This window comes from Ambystoma mexicanum, chromosome 4p (genome assembly GCF_040938575.1).
Source record: "Ambystoma mexicanum isolate Mex_15411 chromosome 4p, UKY_AmexF1_1, whole genome shotgun sequence".
Lineage (NCBI taxonomy): Eukaryota > Metazoa > Chordata > Amphibia > Caudata > Ambystomatidae > Ambystoma > Ambystoma mexicanum.
In genome coordinates, this window is record NC_090927.1 from 312,028,415 (window position 1) to 312,048,781 (window position 20,367).

At 47.0% G+C, this 20,367-nt stretch overlaps 1 long non-coding RNA gene across 1 annotated transcript in view; it reads right to left on the reverse strand.

Moving 5' to 3' along the window:
• LOC138453228 (uncharacterized) overlaps window positions 1-20,367 on the reverse strand; it is a 134,518-nt gene that overhangs the window by 5,583 nt on the left and 108,568 nt on the right. The window contains exon 2 of the long non-coding RNA XR_011260378.1: window positions 18,180-18,724. This is a non-coding gene — a long non-coding RNA (uncharacterized lncRNA). The remainder of the gene's footprint in view (window positions 1-18,179; window positions 18,725-20,367) is intronic.

The window sequence follows — 20,367 nt, forward strand, 5'->3', positions numbered from 1 at the left end:
AACTATTATAGGGTATTGTATGCCAAGCCGGAAGCCCCCCCAGTAACGAAAAAGGAGTGGGCCGGGAGGTCGAGAGCAGGCCCAGCAATAAGGTACACCAGGAACAAAAGAGTCAACTGGGCGAGTTTGAAAGGCCCGACGCCAGCATGCATGTGGGAAACAGAGAAGTGCCGCAGCAGGGACACTGTTTGGGGACTGAGGGGAGGAATTGTCCCGCACACCTCGAGGACACCAGCCAGGGACCCAACCGTCTCATCACTGTAAAGAGAATTGGGTAATCAGCAAGTGGATCCGAAGCAGACCAACTTTGAAACGCCTGAAGCACAATCAGGAAGGGCAGGAAGGAGCACGGGAAAGTGACACACATCGGACAGCTGGGTAGCGTAGGGGTCAGTCGAGAGGCCTCGCAACCCATAGAGTCTCACCCAACCCCCCCCCCCAGGTCACCAAAGGGAAAGACCCCGGAACGGTTATGACCTGGAAAGAGGCCTTAGCATGCTTTCAGTATCACGGTGAGGAGGCGATGGCGGAGGCTAGAGGAGAAGGAAAGCCCACCTCAAGCCAGGCAGAACTTGGCTCCATTAAAAGTGACATACAGACTATTTTGGAAGACATCAGTGGTAGGAGGACTGATATGGGGGCATAACAGGTAGACCTATTGGGCAAGGTGGTCACCCTGGAAGACAGGATGGATGGAGTGGAAGCCAATCAAACCTTAACTGGAGACACAAATGGAAGCACGCTTCATGGAAATAGAGAGGGGGGAGGAGGAATTGCGACTCAAGGTTGACAACATTGAAACCCGGGAGAGAAGGAATAATCTCTGTTTTTCTGGGCTGCAGGAGGTTGCGGGTGAAACACCAGTGGCCCTGGAACACAAGATACAGGAAATAATATGGATAATCCGGGCGCTGAGGCAGGAGAATTGCACTGAGCTGGAGGGGGCACACGTGGCCCTCGCTCAGTCCTGGCACGCATGCACTATCATGGTGACAAGATGAGGGCTCTTGAAAAGGCAAAGCACACAAAGGATGAGGGCTCTTGAAAAGGCAAAGCACACAAAGGAGGTGGTCTATGAGAACTCGAAGGTGGCTGTCTTTCAAGACCTCTCGGCTAACATTGTGCTAAGACAGAAGAAGTGTGGGACTCTCACTAGATGGCTTCAAGAAAAGGGGGTGCGGTATCGTTGGGGTTACCCCTTTGCACTGGCGTTTGAATGGGAGGGAGAAAGATACCATCTTGTGGTGGAGGAGGAGATACAGCATGTCACAAAGGATTTGGTGGGCCTCTGCGAAGGTCCCACAGTGGGCAGCAGAGGTCAGAGGACAGACCCTAACCAGACCCCTAGGGCCCAGAATGAATGAGAAGAAGGCGTAGGGCGAAAGGCACCTGGAAGTTCCAGAAGATTACCACCTCCCCCCACCCACACAGGACGACGATACTTGAATAAAGGGGAAATAGATTTTCTGCCCTGGTGCCCCATGGTTGTGGGGGAAGGTATCTCGTACCCCCTATGGGGGGGCAACACTGGGGGCTGAATGGGCCTGATGAGAAGTCGATTATGATTACTGATCAACTGGTTGAGGTTTTATGTTAATGTTAATTGAGTTAAGAAAAGGGTAGCTTGAGGTTGTGGTATGTGTAGGAGGTACACAATTGTGGGAGGGAGAGACCGGATGTCAGGGGAATTGTTTAGCTGGTTAAAACTGGATTTGGGGTGCCCCTCCTCCGATGGCGTCTTAAGGGGCAGTGGGGAAAGGAAAGCTGCTAGACATGATGTTCAGGGCAGGGGAGATACCCCATATGGTTCGATGGACATGGCCAACATGGTGAGGGCAGGTGATCGAATGCCTCAGACAGGGATAGGTGGGAGAAAAGGGGGGGGAGCATAAGGAAGGGACTCACATGAAACGAGGCACATGTGCAACTGGGGATAGGTACCTTATAGGACTTACGAGAGGTCATCAGCGAAGAATAAAGAAGGGGTATTGTGGAGGTGGCGGTGGGCACGCTGAACGTGAAGGGTCTGAACTCCCTGAACAAGAGATCCCTCAATAGTAACATGTTCCGTAAGCAGAAATTGGTGATTCTCTTCCTGCAGGAAAACTACTATAGGGAGGGGGTAGAGTTTGAAGTAAAGGGCGGAGGGATTGAAAGGAACTTTTGGCCTTCTCATAGGACCTCCAAGATGGAAGGGGTGGGAGCCTGCTGGGTAGATCCTTCCGACTGAAGGGATTCAAGTAAAGAGGGATTTTGGTGGGCGATTCCTGGGAGTAAAAAGAATTTATGAGGGTTTGCAGATCACGCTAGCCACCCTATACGCGCCCAAAGCGGGCAGTTGGGGTTCATACATCGGGTGCTTAAGATGTTGGATGGCTGGGCAGAAGGTAGGATGTTCCAGGGGGAGACTTTAACCTGGTACAGGATCCTGCCCTGGGCTGGTGGTCGTCAAAGGAGGTGGATGCCAAAGTCGCTACTAAGGATAAGCTGGCCCTCCAGGACTTCCTGTAGGACCACTAATGGGTGGATGCAAGATGGAGTCATTTCCCGGGTCCGGGGAGATATACATTCTTTTCTCCCCCCACATCAGACGTATAAGAGGATAGATCTCCTCCTGATCCCGAGAGATAGGAGGGGTGAGGTTGGAGGGCCCAGGTTAGAAGTGGTCACGTGGTCAGAACATGAGTTGGTAGTGGCGAACTGGCAAATCCTGGAGCCCCGTCGGAGTCTCCGCTGGTGGTGTAATGATACCCTGCTGAGGGACCAGGTGTTTAGGGACTTCATGGGGGAAAGAGATACAGGAGTACTTCGAAACCAATGACAACAGGGAAACGACAATGGTAATCGTATGGGAAGCAGCAAAGGCCACTTTCAGGTGGCTACTTATCGCCGAGGGGTCACGTAAAAAGAGGGAAAGGGGACTTAACAAAAACAGGATACACTGAGAGTTGGGAACGCTGCATTTGCAGCTGACCCAACGTAGTGCAGACAGGGTTGGGCTCCTGGTGGACATGAGGGACAAGAGAAAGGAACTCCACACGGTCCTGATAGGGGATGTGGTGAAGAGGATGAGATATACCCGGCAGAGGAACTATGGAAAGGGAACAAGGTGGGAACTCTCTTGGCAAATAAGGTTAGGGAGTTGGGTTGGTTGGGTTGATTCCTCTATGCCTCACGGAGCACAGATGGGGTATATATTACCCAGCTGACTGGTCTGTCTCTGTTTCTCCCGGATCGCCTTGCGCCTCAGAGCTCCGCTTCATGAGTGCCGAAATGATCTGTTACGAGGAATTTTCTAATTTCCCAGGCACCTGTAGCGTAACAGGGAATCTGGGGGCCTAGTTGCAGACCTTCACGTATTCAGGCGCCGCTCTTCTCTTTCTCCCTTGCTAGTGCCCCTCGGGAAACACCTCCCTGTGTCCAGCATACACGTTGGTGCAGGGGGGTTCATGCACATGTGCGCTGTTCTTCACTCTGGAGGTGATCTGTTGCAAGACGCGCCCTCAGGACCTGGCTCTGATCCTTCCCATCACTTCCTGGAAGCCTAATGTCTCTATGGATGGCAGGGCACCAAAGGGTCGAGGGATTCTGAGTCCAGTCACTTACTTGGTTGATGTGCTTGTGGTCTCGTAGCACGGCCTCCTTCTCTCCTGGGGTTCCTTATATGAAGGGAGCATTTGTCTACTCACCGCTGCAGACCGTGGGCCTGGCTCCCCTCCTGCAGCAGCCTCCGTCTCCTTCTTCCTGCTGGGACTCATTATAGGTGAGTGTTGCTGCCTGGGGTCAGAGCGTGTAGCTTGTGTCCCACCCGACAGTGTGGGTACCGGGCTGTGCGGCCCCTCAGTCTCGCTTTGTAGCTCTATGGATGTCTTTTTTATGACCTCTTAAGGCTGCACTGAATGGGCCTTCATCTCTACGAGTACTCCACATTGTTGAGTACTCCACAGTTGGCCAGTAAACTGGCCAACTGGTCCATTTCAGAAGTTTCCATAACGCCCATACAGAGATATGAAGAGGCTTCGCGTTCTGTTACGCTCACCTGTTCTCTTTGGAGGCGTTGGGGGCACGGTTACAGCCCTCCCGGGGTGAGGTTGCTCGGGCCCGACTTTGCCCTCTGCGCTTATGTGGTAATAGGAGATGCTGCTCGGAACTGCTCCTGTGTGGAGAATAGGAGGCGTGAGTATGCCGGCTTGTGCGCCTAATCCCCTTCCAGACCCCTTCTGCCAAACCGTGGTACCCGTGGGATGCGCTGTCCCTGGAAAGCTCACCTGTTGATTAGTTTTGGTGAGCACTCTTGTATGATCTGGACCGAGTTCCTTCACTGGTGCCTTGCACGTGGTAGTCCAGTCCTGCTGCGACTAAGCCACTATACTTCAGTACGTGTTCCTGTTTGCCTTAGTCTTTCCTCGTCTGTTTTTGTTGTATTGTAAAGTTTGTTGTCTTGTATTGCTGTCGGTTCTGCTGTTGATGTTTGCTCTTTTGCTTTCTTCCCCTGCAGGTGATGTTGCCAGCCCAGCAGAAGCTGCAGCGCTCGAGGCGGCAGCTGGAGGGAATGAAGAACGAAGCTGCATCCGTACAGTAGCTGGTAAGTTGTTAACTAGGGGGTGCGCAGGTTTCAAATGCGGCGCGGCCCTAGAATGGATGTTCTAAACTTGTCTTTCTTCTTCTTCACAGGGTCAGAGTTCGCGGATGCGGAGAGCAGTGCTGCGACGTTGGGATCAAGATCACTGGATGTCAGGAGATGAGTCTGCAGATGAAGCGATGAAGCACTGGTTTCCTGGAGGTGAGTATGCAGGAGAACGCCTGGTTTCAAAGGTAAGTAAACTGGTCCAAGCGGCGGTGAGTGTCACGTTGCACGCGAGTGCACAGTAATGCAAAGCACTCGCCTTAAGGATGGAGCAGCTTATATAGCTGAGCTTCTGAAGCCACACCCACCAGGTTCAGCCTGCCTGCCACACCCTGCCACACCTGATGAGTCAGCACATGAGGATGTTCTCTGGAATAAAGGCTTTCAGCCCCTGGAAAGTTCTTGTAAAATTAAAGCACTCCTGCACTGAAATAAAGTAAAAGCACTCCTGCACTGAAATAACGTGTTCCTGCTCACGTCTCTATTTGTGCCTGGTGCCAAAGGTGCGTCATGGCCACCTGCCCAGGATCATAGGAGTGGCACCATCAAGTGGAGGGAGCAGGGGGCATCATGGGTCACACACGTCCCTTTGGGACATTTGTACATGGGGGGCCTGGGTGGACACAGTCCTGGCGCCTTTGGCGCCAGGCTCATGGAAGAACTTAAACCAGACATTTTCATTATGGGCAGCAGTGCTTAGTCGCAGCCGGACTGGACTATTTCTTATTTCTTAGGTTATTATGGGCAGGAACACTCTCAAGAACGCTCATTTGGGTGTAACTAGTCCGGGTGTGGTCTCCATCTGCATCTGCAACTTCTAGGAGTGGCAGGGTGTGTATGCAGGACTGTGCTAGGGGGCGTGGCCTTAAGAGCTCAGCTATAAAAGCCAGCCCAACCCCAAGGTACACACTTCACGTTATTCTGCACCTCGTTGCAGCATAACACTCACCGTCGCCTAGGATTCATCTTACCTGGGGAGATCCTGCCATCTTCATCCGTGCTTACCATTGGAGATTCCTGCTCTCACATGTATGCTTCCTTCTAACACTGCGGCTCACCTGCAAACATCTTGTAGCACAGACATCTTCCTCCTGGCACCGCGGCTCACCTGCAAACATCTTGGAGCGCAGACATCTTCTTCCTGGCACCGCGGCTCACCTGCAAACATCTCGCAGCGCAGACATCTTCCTGGCAACGCGGCTCACCGGCAAACACCTCGGAACGCTTACAGCATCATCTAGGCACCGCGGCATGACGCACTCCATCCGAACTCGCACCACCTGAAAAAGAAAGGCAAAAGACAAGGTTAGACACTTAACAGACATTATGTTAAGGGCATGCTGCCATTAAAACCTTGTGCCTTCCATAAGGCCATCACTCACCTGCTGCTGGACATCGCGGTCGTATCCATCTTCCGCTCAGCTGCGTTCCGCGCCTCCACAGCCGTTGTTAGGCCACATTTCCACCTATTTGGGAGAAAACAGAGAGGAACCTTATTCCGTGCAAAACAATAACATTGAGAGCAATAACATCAAGACATTGAGAGGGAAAAGAAAGAGGGAAACGACAAGAGACATTGAAAGAACACAGAAAGAGGGGAAAAGACATTGAGAGAAAGCAGAAAGAGGAACTTAGTCGCAGCCAGACTGGACTATTTCTCAGGAATCAGTGAAGACACTAGATTCCATCAACAAGCCCCCCTGCCAGAAGTAGCAGGACGGAGAGCTCATCAGGTGAGCCTTATGGGCCGGTACGTGCCCACAGAAATCTCACCTTGGGTGGAAGGGGTTGGGAGGTACCACAGTCACCTACCAGCGCATTCATGTTTTCCCATATCCACGCAGGAGCAGTGCCACCAATTGTTGCTGTCCATAGCTGATCCGAAGGGGGACGAAACCAGAAGGGGCAGATCTAACTCCAGGAAGGGCTGCAACCGTGCCCCAACGCCTCCGTAGAGACCAGGTGAGCGTAACAGGTGCCAGGACTGAGTGCAGCCAGGGCCCCTGTGTTTATGGGTCCCAAAGGGGCATAAGTGAGTCAAGCGACCCGTTGCCTCCCACACTAGATGGTGTGGTTTTTGTGTTCTGGGGCCTGTGGCCATGACACTCTCCTCAGCATGCCCTGTGCAGTTTTAAGGGCGTTATTATGGAGGATTTGGATCTTATTAGTAATGTGCTTACTCGCACCCAAATATAAGGCATTGCAATAATCCAGCTTGGAGAGGATAAGGGCTATAGCTAGGATAGTGCAGCTGTCCTTGGAGAGAAACGGTTTACAAACTCTGATCAGCTTGCAGGAGAATGCTGTGGCCGAGGCCATGGTATTGACCTGTTTACCAAGTGTGAGAGTTTAGTCTAGCATAGAGTTTTTACCTCTTTTATCACTTTAATCTGGTTACCATCGATGTTGAATGAGGTATATGTAGGGTTGAGTTTGTTCAGTTTGGCTGTAGTTCTGAGTATAAGGATCTCAGTTTTATCGTCATTCAAGCATAGGCCGCGGTGCGGCCATCCATGCCTGGATGATTAGATACATTTTATTTGCAAATGCTGTGTCCTTGTCATAGTCTCTGGTGAGTGATATGAGGATCTTGGTGTCATCTGCATAATTCATGTAGGTGATACCCAGATGGTCCAGGTCATCGAACAATGGCTTTGTAAATATGTTGTACATTGTTGGCAAGACGCAGGAACCCTGCAGGACGCCACAAGTAATCGGGATTGGATCTGCAGCCACTGAAGGCCAGAAGACTCTCATGGTCCTATTGTTCAGAAAGTATTGGATCCATGCTATAGCGTCTTGCGAAAAGTGGACGGCTGATTAGAGGTGTTTACATAGCAATTTATGATCCACCAAGTCGAAGGTGGCAGAAAGATCAAGGAGAAGTAGCAAAGCTATTTTCATCTTGTCTTTAAGTTAATCGATCTGGGTTTTTAGATCAATCAGTGCAGTTTTGGTGCCATGTTGAGGCCTGAATCCAGATTGGCGGACTCCCAGGAGGTGATTGCTCTTTAAGTATCTCTGTATTTCTCTGTATTTGAAGGTAGGCTACTTTGTCAAGGATCTTAAGTAGGAATGGTACTGTGGTGATAGGCCTATAGTTGGTGGGAATGGATTGGTTGAGAGATTGCTTTATTAGGAGGTTAGGACCCATGACTCCTTTAGATTACTGGGGACAGTGCCTGATGAAAAGGAGGCATTCATTAATTTAGAAATTAAAGGTGCCAGGTCTCTAGCGGCATCTTTGATAATCTGGGCTGGGCAGCTGTCTCTCTGACAATTTGAAGGTTTGAGGTATGACATTATTTATTTATTTTACCTCAAGGATAGAGACTCGTGTGAATCTGAAGCATTGAGGCAGTTTGGTAGACTTTGATAATGTGCTAGTGTGAGTGGTTAAGTTGGGTACCTTAACTCTTTTGTCAGCAATCTTATTCTAGAGAAGGGCATTCTGGATGTTGGTACACCAGAGTTGATCCTTCGAGTAATTGTCTGTTGGCGGTATGGGGGCTTCCATCTCCCTTAGGATCACAAAGAGTTCCTTAGTATTTGAGCTGGCTTGGTGAATCCTGTTGTTTTACGTATCCTGCTTAGTGCGTATAATTTCTTTTTTGTAAGAGCAGAGATATTAATCAGGTTGGTTTAGTTCTCCTCGGTAGGCAAGTGTCTCTGAAGGAGTTCAAGTTTTCTTTTTTCAGATCTCAGAGTTTTGAGTTGGGGAGTAAACCAGGTGTTCATGTGAGCTCTAGGTTTACTTTTTCGCAACTTTACTGGGGCAATAAGGTCTAAGGCTTTGGTCATCGTAGCGTTATACTTATCTAATAATGTATCAGGTTCGGATGAACTGGCAAAGAGTTAAGGGTAGGGAGTATGTGTGGTAAAATCTTATCCACTGTGATGTTCCTTTTATTTCTGGTGAAGAGAGGAGGGGCTGTAGAGTTAAACCTTAATGGTAAGGGCGTTAGCAGCAAGGGTGAAGAACAGAAGGAAGTGATCAGTCCATAGTTGAGGAGTGATGGAGGTTATAGATGCATGAGAGAAAAATTGGGCGGAACCCTCTTTTTTGTGAAGGGGGCCTGACTCCTGAGGGTGGGTATACTAGAAAAAGAGGAAATGGAGTCAAAAGGCTACCCTGACCCAAGACGGGAAAGGAGGTCACAACATTTGCAGCGAAGCTAGGTAATGGCTAGCTTATTAAGACAAACACCATTAAAGACGGCGAGAGTATCAAGAAAAAACAAGTTTATTTAACACTAACACGATAAACATATTTTCAGAAAACGAGACATATTTTCAAAAAGGGTGCTATTGCATTCAGGATGTGCAACCGTGAGCACATAAATATCTGCTATTTCGTGGGTTAGTAGGCAGAGTGAAAACTTAGTACATGTATTGCTTGGAATCACAATACGATCGTTTTGTCGACACAAAGACTGGTGTTTCTGGTTCGGTGTATTCATTGGTGTTGTTGCAGTGGCTGTACCAGGTGGAGCCGCGCTGCTTGGATGTACCGAACGGTCTTCAGGACTTATACGTTGTGGTTGGAGTCATGATGGTGAAGTGTGTCCATCTAAATATTGTGAGAGAGGACTGGGTTAGTCTGGGGGCGGTGTTGTCAAAGATTTGTATGATTTTCAAGAAAAAGAATGCTGCAAATAAAAGGACCTACCGTGGTCGGATAATTATACGTCTGGGTTGAGGTCCAAATTAATTGGCAGGCATCTGCGGTAACGTCAGATGTCAGGAGCTGTAAGTGAACAATTAAATGAAAAAAAGGGTGATTACCCTATTGGGCAACGAATGTTTGCAAATGCCTATAAAGTGATTCGGTGCCGTAGAGAGAACCGCCTGTGTTGAGTACAAGTGGTCGTGCACAGTTTTAGTATAAAGGATTGGCGGTGCTTCCAGTGCTGGTTGGGTTGAAATACCTCACTGCTGATGTGGGGAGCCTAGTAACGGCGTGTGGAACATGGATGCAGGTCAAGTTGGTTTAGCGTACGTCTGAAAACCTGGGCTTAGAACCTAGGGGGTTGAGTTTCGGAGGGCATGGCGGAATGAACATGCGTGGCTGAAGAGGTGACTCGAAAGTGGCGCGCACAGGTACCTGGTGATAGTCGACTGTGGAGCTGTGTTGCCTCCTGCGCTCGGTCCAGTTGTTCTGTGGGTAATGAGCGGAAAACGATAGTGCGCCTGCGCGATGGCGAGTCGTGTTTTAAAGGCTGCAATGCGCATGTCGCCGGGGTGTTGGGTGTACAGGCGCATGAGTCGGTGATTAGTGTACAGGCGCATGAGTCGGTGTGGACGTCAGTCCAGGGTGGGTATTGTACGAGGGTTGTTCAGGCACTGAAATGAGCATGTGGATTACAATTTAATGCTTTATAAAGATACTGCGCTGGTTAGCATCCGACAAGTAAAACATTTGCTATTGTCGTGAAGGAAACATTTGGATGTCAAAGGATTGGCAGAAAGTTTCGCAAAAGATTACGGCTAGCAGTTTGGATAGCACACCAGTACATATAGTGCAATTTGACTGTTTATACATATGGTTTTCAAAATGAACAAATTTAACAATTGTAGGAAAACCATCGATTATGGCATTTTGTATAGATGTCAAAAGATGTGACAGGATTGGCAGAAGGTTATTTTGCAAAGGATATCGGCTTGCAGTATGGATGGCACACCGGTACATTTCGTGCAATTTGACTATTTATACATATAGTTTTCAAAAATGAACAAAATTGACAATTGTGAGAATAACATCAATTGTGGCATATTTTCGAACTGAACAATAGAATGGACATATTCATACAGACATGAGCATTTTGTTACCAAGTACACTTTGGTGGACGGCTAAAAAACCCAAAGAAGCTTCGTGGCTGATTTTTGGTGGTAAGGATCGCTTTTATTTGTTGAAAAAGAGATTCCATTCTATTGAAATGTTTAAACCCTGTTTTACAGAGTCTAGACGGTAAATCCATTTCTGTTCTAGTTTGCGCAAGGCCAGGTCCCTGTCACCTCCGCGAAAGGGGTTCCCCACTGTTTGCAAAACTGTCCAGAAGATGTCATTATGGGTGTGATTTTTGGCTTTGAAATGTGCCACTAGGGGTTTGTCGTCTACTTGGTTGCGCACACAAGAACGATGTTCGCATATGCGTTGTCTAATCTCTCTTTTCGATTTGCCAACGTAGATGAGGTTGCAGGGGCATTTGATTATGTAAACAGACCATTTGGTTTTACAATTCGAGAAAGAATTTAGGGTCCATTGTTGGCCCTTCAGGTCAATTGTTTTGAGGTTGTCTGTCAGGGAACATACCGAACAATTTCCACATTTGAAGTGTCCTTTTGCTGGCGGAAGGTGCCAGAGAGTGGTTTGTTGGTTTCTTGGGGTCTCAACTTCCGAATACGTGTGAACCAGGTGATCTTTGAGATTGCTGCTTCGTTTGAATGCGAATCTTGGTTTCTCTGGTTTGAAAGTGTCGGTTTGGAGTATATCCCAATGTTTAAGGATCACCTTTCTGATGGTGTTGCTTAGTGGCGTAAAGGTGGTTACGCAAGTCATCTTGGTCGCCAGTTGGTCTCTTTTGGTTGGTGTAAGACATGATTCTCGGTTTGTGTTTTTTACACGCTTACGGGCTTGTCTGGCGATATGTTTTGGATAGCCTCTTTCTTGTAATCGGGTAGCTAGTTCTTTACTCTTTGATATGTACTCGCTCATTGTGGAGCAATTTCTTCTTATGCGCAGGAATTGGCCATATGGAAGATTGATCTTGAGGCCTGAGGGGTGGAAACTGGAGTAGTCCAAAAGTGTGTTCTTTGATGTGGGTTTTCGGTACAAAGTTGTGCTTAAAGTCTTGTCTGGGTTTTTGTAAATTTCTAGATCCAGAAATGGTATTTTGTTCTTGTCGTGGTCCATGGTGAATTTTATACAGTGGTTGCATGAGTTAAGCCATTGTAGGAAAAGGAGGAGGTCGTCTTCCATTCCTTGCCATATCATAAATACATCGTCTATGTATCGTAGCCAACATTTGATCGACTGTTTGAAAATGTTCTGTTCGTTGTAGATGAAGTCCTTCTCAAAAGCGTCCATAAAGAGATTGGCTACATCGGGGGCAAAGGTGGCCCCCATACTGGTTCCATGGCATTGTTGATAAAAAGTCTGTTTGTAGACGAAGTAATTCTCCATAAGGGCTATTCTTGTAACTTCAAGAAGAACTGCTGTGGGTGGTTCTACTTTTGGTCTTTTATCTAGGTATGTCTTGAGGACTTGCAAACACTCCATTTGTGGGATGCTTGTGTACAATGATTCCACGTCTAGAGTAACTAATAGGTCTTCAGGTTCTACTCGTATGGTGTCCAACTTTCTAATCATCGCCGTGGTGTCCTGGATGTAGGAGGGCATCTTGCAGATAAATGGTCTTAGGAAGTAGTCGATGTAGATGGACAGAGGTTCTAGCACTGAGCCTATACCGGCTACGATGGGTCTGCCAGGAGGTGTTTGTTGGTTTTTGTGGATTTTCGGAAGCAAGTATATAGCTGGGATGACCGGGTGTTGGTTGACTAAGAATAGTTTCTCGTCGTCATCTATCCAGCCTTCATCATGTGCATGGTTCATGAGACTTGTTATTTCTGACAATATCCTGGACGTTGGATTGATGGTAAGCTGTTTGTAGAACGATGTGTTTGAAAGTTGTCTGGTGACTTCTGTATCGTATAGGGTGTTGCTCCACAGTACTATACCTCCGCCTTTGTCGGCTGGTTTGATTACAAAGGTCTTGTTATTTTCTAAAGCCTTGAGTGCTAATCTTTCAGGAGATGAAAGATTATTTTTGAAAAAAGTTTTCTGATCGAAAAATTTTTGTACTTCAGAGAGAATGCGATTCTCAAAAGATAGTATTTCAGGACATATCATTGATGATGAAGGGGTAAAGGTCGATGTGGGTCTTAGTCCTGTCGTTCCGCGACTTTCTTTTTCCGGGCTGTCCCTGAAGAAATACCGCAACCGGATGGTGCGAAAGAATTTTCGTAGTTCGACTTCCGTGTTGAAGATGTTGGCAGTGGTACTTGGGATGAAACTGAGACCTTTGCTTAGTACATCTATCTCGCTTGAAGATAGAATGTGTTCACTAAGGTTAAAGATAGGGATCACCATGTTTGCTGAGGTCGTGGGATCCACTGTCGTGTTCTCATGGGGTGCTGGCCTTGGTGTCGTGACCTGCCGCGTTGTCCCCTCCCTTGAAAACTTGAGGCCTGTTGTGGATTTGTCGATCCGCTGGTACTAGAATCTGAGTCACTGCTGTTAGAACTGGTAGAAAAGGTTACAAATTTTTTCTTTTGTTGTCTCCGTGGGTTTTGTCTTGATGCGTTTGAGTTAAGCTGGTTGTCGAAGCCGGGGACCAAATAAGGATATGTCTTCTCTTCTTTATAGTTTTTGATGTCGTTTTGCAGTTTCCACAGCTTTTTGTCAATTGTGAATTTTTGAAATTTCTTAATTTCTTCTTCGATCTTTTCCAGATGGCTTTTTATGTCTGGTATTATAGAGTCCTTTTTTATTTGGTCCGCAAGGGTTTTTAATTCCAGTTGTTGCGTCTTGGTCTCTTCTTCCGCAGTCTCTATTACTAAAATGACCCAATCTCGTGAACATTTGTTACCAACGCCACTGAATTTGGTCATGAATCTCGGGTTGTCTAAGAAGACACGGGGTATATTTTTTACTTGTAAACCTTCTGGTATAATGCCAGCTTTGAGATATTCTAGCATCAGTTGGCCGTGCGATTCTGTACGGATAAGTTTCTTCTTTTTTTGGAATAGGATGTCTAAGTCATCGAGTGCCGGATCTTTGGCTGGTGTGTCTGGGGTATTTTTAACCCCTAGTAACGACGGGGTGTCTAAAGGTTTTTTGTACAAATCATCGGAGAAACTTACTATATTTACGTTCTCCATTTAGTGTTAATCAAATTAATGATGCCCAACAACCAGGGGGTTGTCCTAAGGGATGAGAGAAAAATTGGGCGGAACCCTCTTTTTTGTGAAGGGGGCCTGACACCTGAGGGTGGGTATACTAGAAAAAGAGGAAATGGAGTCAAAAGGCTACCCTGACCCAAGACGGGAAAGGAGGTCACAACATTTGCAACGAAGCTAGGTAATGGCTAGCTTATTAAGACAAACACCATTAAAGACGGCGAGAGTATCAAGAAAAAACAAGTTTATTTAACACTAACACGATAAACATATTTTCAGAAAACGAGACATATTTTCAAAAAGGGTGCTATTGCATTCAGGATGTGCAACCGTGAGCACATAAATATCTGCTATTTCGTGGGTTAGTAGGCAGAGTGAAAACTTAGTACATGTATTGCTTGGAATCACAATACGATCGTTTTGTCGACACAAAGACTGGTGTTTCTGGTTCGGTGTATTCATTGGTGTTGTTGCAGTGGCTGTACCAGGTGGAGCCGCGCTGCTTGGATGTACCGAACGGTCTTCAGGACTTATACGTTGTGGTTGGAGTCATGATGGTGAAGTGTGTCCATCTAAATATTGTGAGAGAGGACTGGGTTAGTCTGGGGGCGGTGTTGTCAAAGATTTGTATGATTTTCAAGAAAAAGAATGCTGCAAATAAAAGGACCTACCGTGGTCGGATAATTATACGTCTGGGTTGAGGTCCAAATTAATTGGCAGGCATCTGCGGTAACGTCAGATGTCAGGAGCTGTAAGTGAACAATTAAATGTTACCGCAGATGCCTGCCAATTAATTTGGACCTCAACCCAGACGTATAATTATCCGACCACGGTAGGTCCTTTTATTTGCAGCATTCTTTTTCTTGAAAATCATACAAATCTTTGACAACACCGCCCCCAGACTAACCCAGTCCTCTCTCACAATATTTAGATGGACACACTTCACCATCATGACTCCAACCACAACGTATAAGTCCTGAAGACCGTTCGGTACATCCAAGCAGCGCGGCTCCACCTGGTACAGCCACTGCAACAACACCAATGAATACACCGAACCAGAAACACCAGTCTTTGTGTTGACAAAACGATCGTATTGTGATTCCAAGCAATACATGTACTAAGTTTTCACTCTGCCTACTAACCCACGAAATAGCAGATATTTATGTGCTCACGGTTGCACATCCTGAATGCAATAGCACCCTTTTTGAAAATATGTCTCGTTTTCTGAAAATATGTTTATCGTGTTAGTGTTAAATAAACTTGTTTTTTCTTGATACTCTCGCCGTCTTTAATGGTGTTTGTCTTAATAAGCTAGCCATTACCTAGCTTCGCTGCAAATGTTGTGACCTCCTTTCCCGTCTTGGGTCAGGGTAGCCTTTTGACTCCATTTCCTCTTTTTCTGGTTATAGATGCATGGCAGTTTAAATCTGCCATCCAATCTAAGGTTCTGCCTTTGTCATGGGTGTGCTGGGTCACTCTTTGGATAAAGCCAAGTTCGGTAAGCGCGTTGGCTATAGAGAAGGCTTGTTGGTCACTGGGATCATTGAAGGCAAGGTTGAGATGCCCAGGCAGTAATATTTGCGAGGAGGCCTTGGTGTTGTCAGAAAGATTATGGAGATGTCCTCCTCGAATGAACCAATGGGACCTGGTACCTGGAGGTCTGTAGATAAGATGGACTGTAAGAGTTCGGGAGTCAGAGATGGGCAATTTAAGAGTAAGTGGTTTGCAGGATTTGACCGCTGGTGATGGGACTAGTCTCATTGCTAGGCTAGACTTGGCGATGACTGCTTTGCCTCCCCCTCTGGTGTCAACCCTATCTACTCTAAAAATGGTATAATTGTCAGGTACTGCCAGTAGGAGGGCCGGGCCCACAGCTGAGTGTAGCCATGACTCTGTTATTGCTAAGAATTTGTAATCTTCGGACCGGATCAGGTCAGCTAACTCAATAGCATGAGCCACCAGAGATCTGGCGTCGATTATCGCAGCCTTAATGTTGGAGGTGTTGTTGTTGTAAGGAGGGGTAGTGGAGGGTTTGTCCTGGCGAGCTTTTTTGATGGGTGGAGTGGTGGTAGATTTGCCCTGGCATACTTCTTTGATAGTGTGATTGCTGGTCCTGGAAGTATGAATAGAAGGTGTGGCGTTGTTTTTATTACAGGAATTAGTTTTGGCAGTAGGGTCTTACCCTATGGGGAGAAATGATTTGTGTAATGTTCTGGCTTGAGGCTCATGGAGTCTAGTTAATTTAGCACATAGTCTGAGATTTCTCGCTGTAGTGTATCATGGTAGGTTAATTGCGGTTGAGTTGGTGTCCGTAAGAAGACAATGGTTTTGGGATAGGCAACTCATGTGTACTAGTTGGAGGATTTTAGTATTTGCAGTCAGCGAAGGTAAAAAACTTGTGGGTTTGATAATCAGATGGTTAGGCTTCAGCGAGGGTAGGAAACGTGTAGGTATGATGCCCACAATCGGTGTAGTTAAATTCACCATAGTAGGGTATGGGTATTGTGCATTCATAGGGATGAAGCCTGCAGCTGTGGCACGTAGGCCTATTTGCAGTAGGGCGCACAATAGGTTTGGTATCCAGTACCAGTGGGTGGTGGCGTACATAATGCGCATGTAGTGCTGGTGTGGTTTGGCTCTGACACAGGGATTGGGCTGATTGATTGGGCAGGGGTTTATATAGCCTGGTTGTCCCTTCCCTGGATTAGTCTCACAGTGAGGGTCTGCAACTGTTTTGGGAAATTAATGGGGGTTTGAGATTGGCTCTGTTTAATGAGTTCACCTGTGGTGAGAAATGGGCTGGTAGAGTGAACCAAGCCTTCGCATTGTTGGTCCGCTATCTTGGATTTCAGTGATGTCATTGATGTGCTTTGCATGAGAGCCAGTGCCCCAAGGATCATGACTTCTCTGTGCACACTATGTGGATACATTGGCAAGCATCGGGCAAGTGGTTTTCTTCCTCACATTTCCCCAACATTTTATTTGTCTGTCCTACGCAGACTTCCTTCACAAGTAAAGCAGGAGATTACTGGCAGTTTTGTGGCATGAGTGGTTTCATGAGGTAAGTTGCACAGGGATCCTTGAGGGGCTCCTGATGTCTCACTAGGATCTTATGCAAGATAATAGTTGCTGCTTCTTTTCATATAATGTGTTTCCGTAACTGCTTGGATCTGCAAACCCAAAGGGCAGTCCTCTTTGGTTGGCAGTCCTTGAAATTGAGGAACTCCTAGCTATTGGGTAGCCTGGAATGGGCATTGTGGTTGGTTGTACTGCGTATCTAGAGTGGTTTCATGCTGCTTCTTAAAAGCCCATTGTTGTCTTCATGGAGATTAATGAATGAAATGGCGGGTATTTCTTCTGTGGAGTGGCCAGAACTGTGGATTGTGGGTGGGTTGACTGCTTAGCTTGGGGCCTTGGTTTTTCCCTGATGTTTCTTAATATTCAGATTCCTATTTATGGGGATCAATGAGATGGAGGGGGTCCCTGCCTTTGAAAGGCCAGAACAGGGAGTTAGGGTGGATTGGCTACTTTGCTTGGGATATGGCATTTGCCTTGCCAATGTTCCCAACACCATTCATGTGACTGTCCCCTATATCTTAATGGGGAATACGTGGGGATGACTAGGTTGATCCAAGTGTGCCACCTCTGGGTCCATCATCCACTAGACTGTGGAGGTATCTGGGTCCTTACAACACCATACTAGAAGCCTACAGAGTCAGGCTACCAAATACAGGGCAATGGGTGAACCGGAGGCAGGTATTTGTTCCAATGTGATAGAGGATAGCTCATATTTCAGCAGAAATAACAGAAGTTTGAATCGCTTTTCCAGGATGTCACTGTCCCCATCAAAATGTATGTGCCAGATTGTAAATAACATAATTCATAATTGTATATGGATGGTGTGACAGGGTCAGTGACATGGCTGTGTCTGGGGAGATTGGGACCCCTCACAACCTGGCGCAGGAGTCCTGCTAGGGTTTGCACCAGAACCAGTCCTGCTACACAGGAGGGGAGAGGGAAATATCAGGTTGTCACTGAGAAACAGGTGAGTAAAGGAACTAAAGGGAGAGTGAGGGAAAGACCACTGCAGGAGAGTGACGACTTGGATTCTGCTCTGCAGGCGTACAAGGATAAGACAGGGTAAAATGGCTCACTCGGTCCTCACACTTCTACAAACCAAAACACAATGCAATCATAAAGGTAAAACAGGTACAGTTAGGAGATATACCTCCTTCGCGCCTTTTGTGGTTATGTGGGCTGAGAGAAAGTAATACTCTCAAGAAGGATGTGAAGATGAATGTTAGTGACCCAGGCAACACAGTAGCACAGTCCAATATAAAGGCAATGTCCAATCAAGGCTCTATAAAAAATATATGTACTTTATCTGCACAAGAAATTACTATACAAAACCCACCTCAAAGGAAGATCAGATAAAATGTGACGGACTGGTAAAAGTATAACTTTAAGCGTAGTTCCATGGGTGATAGGTAAGGTACTACCATAAAAAGGATATATTGTAGAAACAGGAGCTATTGTGACCTAACCAGTCTCCAGGTTCCAAGTGGACAGAGCGGGAGTACAGAGTCAACAGTACCTGGATTCAGTTGTTTGGTGGACTGACACAGTCAGAATCGGGGTCGAACTTCAATGCAGGTTGATCAGGCTCAGTTTGGGCACAGAGGATTGTGGGGGCCCTGGCAGCAACCACACGTCGAGTAGGGGCAAATGCAGGTGCTCTGTATGGTGGAATGGCTGCTCATCAAAGATGCTGGTTGGATGGTTGCAGTAATGCTTCACAGTTGGCAAGGCCGAGTCAGGCTTTAGCTGCTGTCAGGGATCAATGTGTGAAGATCCAGCGGTTCGAGTCGGCGGGCGACGGTCATTGAAGTGGTGATCTTGAGTGTGTCGATGTGCGATAGATGAAACAGCAGTTCACGGACTAGCTGGGCGGAGCTGAGGTTGTAGCACCCGGTTCGGGTCAGTGAGTGACTCCCCAGTGATTCAGTTCGGGTCCCGGCATTGAGCAATTGCTTTACGCTAGGGGTATCCAACCTTTTGCGCAGAATGAGCAAAATGTGCACATCAAATGAAATGGTGAGCAACATCCATTCTTCGATTGAACATATCAGTGTTCTGTTGCTGGAAAAATGATTGCAATAAAAATTAGAAATGCAATAAACTTAACACTGCTAATAGAACATTTTAATTTGCAGTACTTAACAGTTATCTAGACCATCTGCAATTCTAGTAAAGGACAGTTGCAAGGCCTTTAAAATGTATGCAACTTTAAGTGGTTGTTGACGAAATTGAGTAGGACATGTTTAGCCAGATAGGACGAGTCAAGTTGTTCAAAGAAATAGGACTAAATAAACATTACCAGTGGCTTCAGATGTTTGGAACAGTACAATTGGGTACACATGGAGCACTGATTGCCGGGTGTACTTTGTGGCTCTGCCTGGATGTTTCCAGGATTTTTAGAGCAAATGTTGCATCCCTTATTATACAAGACCAGCAATACTGTTCCTCATTCAATGTGAGCTGTTTTTTTCTTCAGAAATGTTATGCAATTTTGTATTTCTTTTTTTCAAAATCAAACTTTATTGTCATTTTAATTGAAACAACACAGGTCAACAAAAAATATTCTCATATAGTCATCACTGTTAAACCTGTCTTCCCCCTCCCCCCCCACCCACAGGCTTCCCAGCAACGAGTTTCCCACGTGGCCACAAAGTTCCAACATAAGATGGTACCCCCTTTGTCACCCGGACAATACGAGGGCACACCTATCTGTGATTTCTAGAACCCCCCCCCCCCTTTAAGCCTGCTTTGTTCCCCTGAGCTCCCAGCAGCACCTTCACCATGTTGACCTGAGAAATTCCATATCATAAATGCTCGGGTCTTTGAGATCCATTGCCTTTCCACCAGGACTCTGGGGCTTTTCTATAATTGGGCCAGACAACATCTTGCAGCAACCATCATGATCTGGAACATGTGTCCCTGATCTGATACCGGTTCCTCCTCTATACCTACCCCATAAATTAGAAGCCATGGTGAGAATTCCCTGTGAATCCCATCCACCCCTTTTATCCATGAGAGAACCTCCCTCAAATATGTCCAGACCCTTGGGCAACCCCACCACATGTGGATATAATCCCCTCTTTCCCAGTGTGACTTCCAACATTGTGGGTCGTACCCCTCTTTCATTCGGGCAATCTTCGCTGGGGGGTAGTGCCACCTGTGCATTAGCTTCAGGGCCTGGTGTCTGTATTGGAGTGATGTGGAGCGATTAGCGGCCCTACACATCCGTGCCCACAAGGCATCATTAGTTTCTCTACATAGATCTTGTACCCACTTGTTTCTGGGTGGAAGCGCTCCCTGGGACCCGGCAAGAGATCCTCCTGTACAATCATGCTATAAGCCCCTTGGATCCCCTCTGTGTAATTAGAAATCTTTCAAAACTCGTCAATTCCCTCCTTAAGATTACACCCCATCAAGCCTGCGTCAGTACCCCCTTCAGTTGCAAGAAGCGGAAAGGAGACAATGTATGAAGTCCCAGGGCCTTCTCCAGCCCGTCCACGGAGATGAAGGTATCCCCACCCACAGCTGTCCCGCTGTACTGAATCCATCCTCGTACCAAGATTAGAAGGCCAGTAGCTCTTCGCTCCCATCCCTCAGTGGGGGGCCCAAATATAGCTATCGGGCGATTGCCATGTTGTCAGCCATCCGTTATCCCCACCTTCCCTCCATATGGACCATAAGACCTCCAAGACCAGGTGATAGAG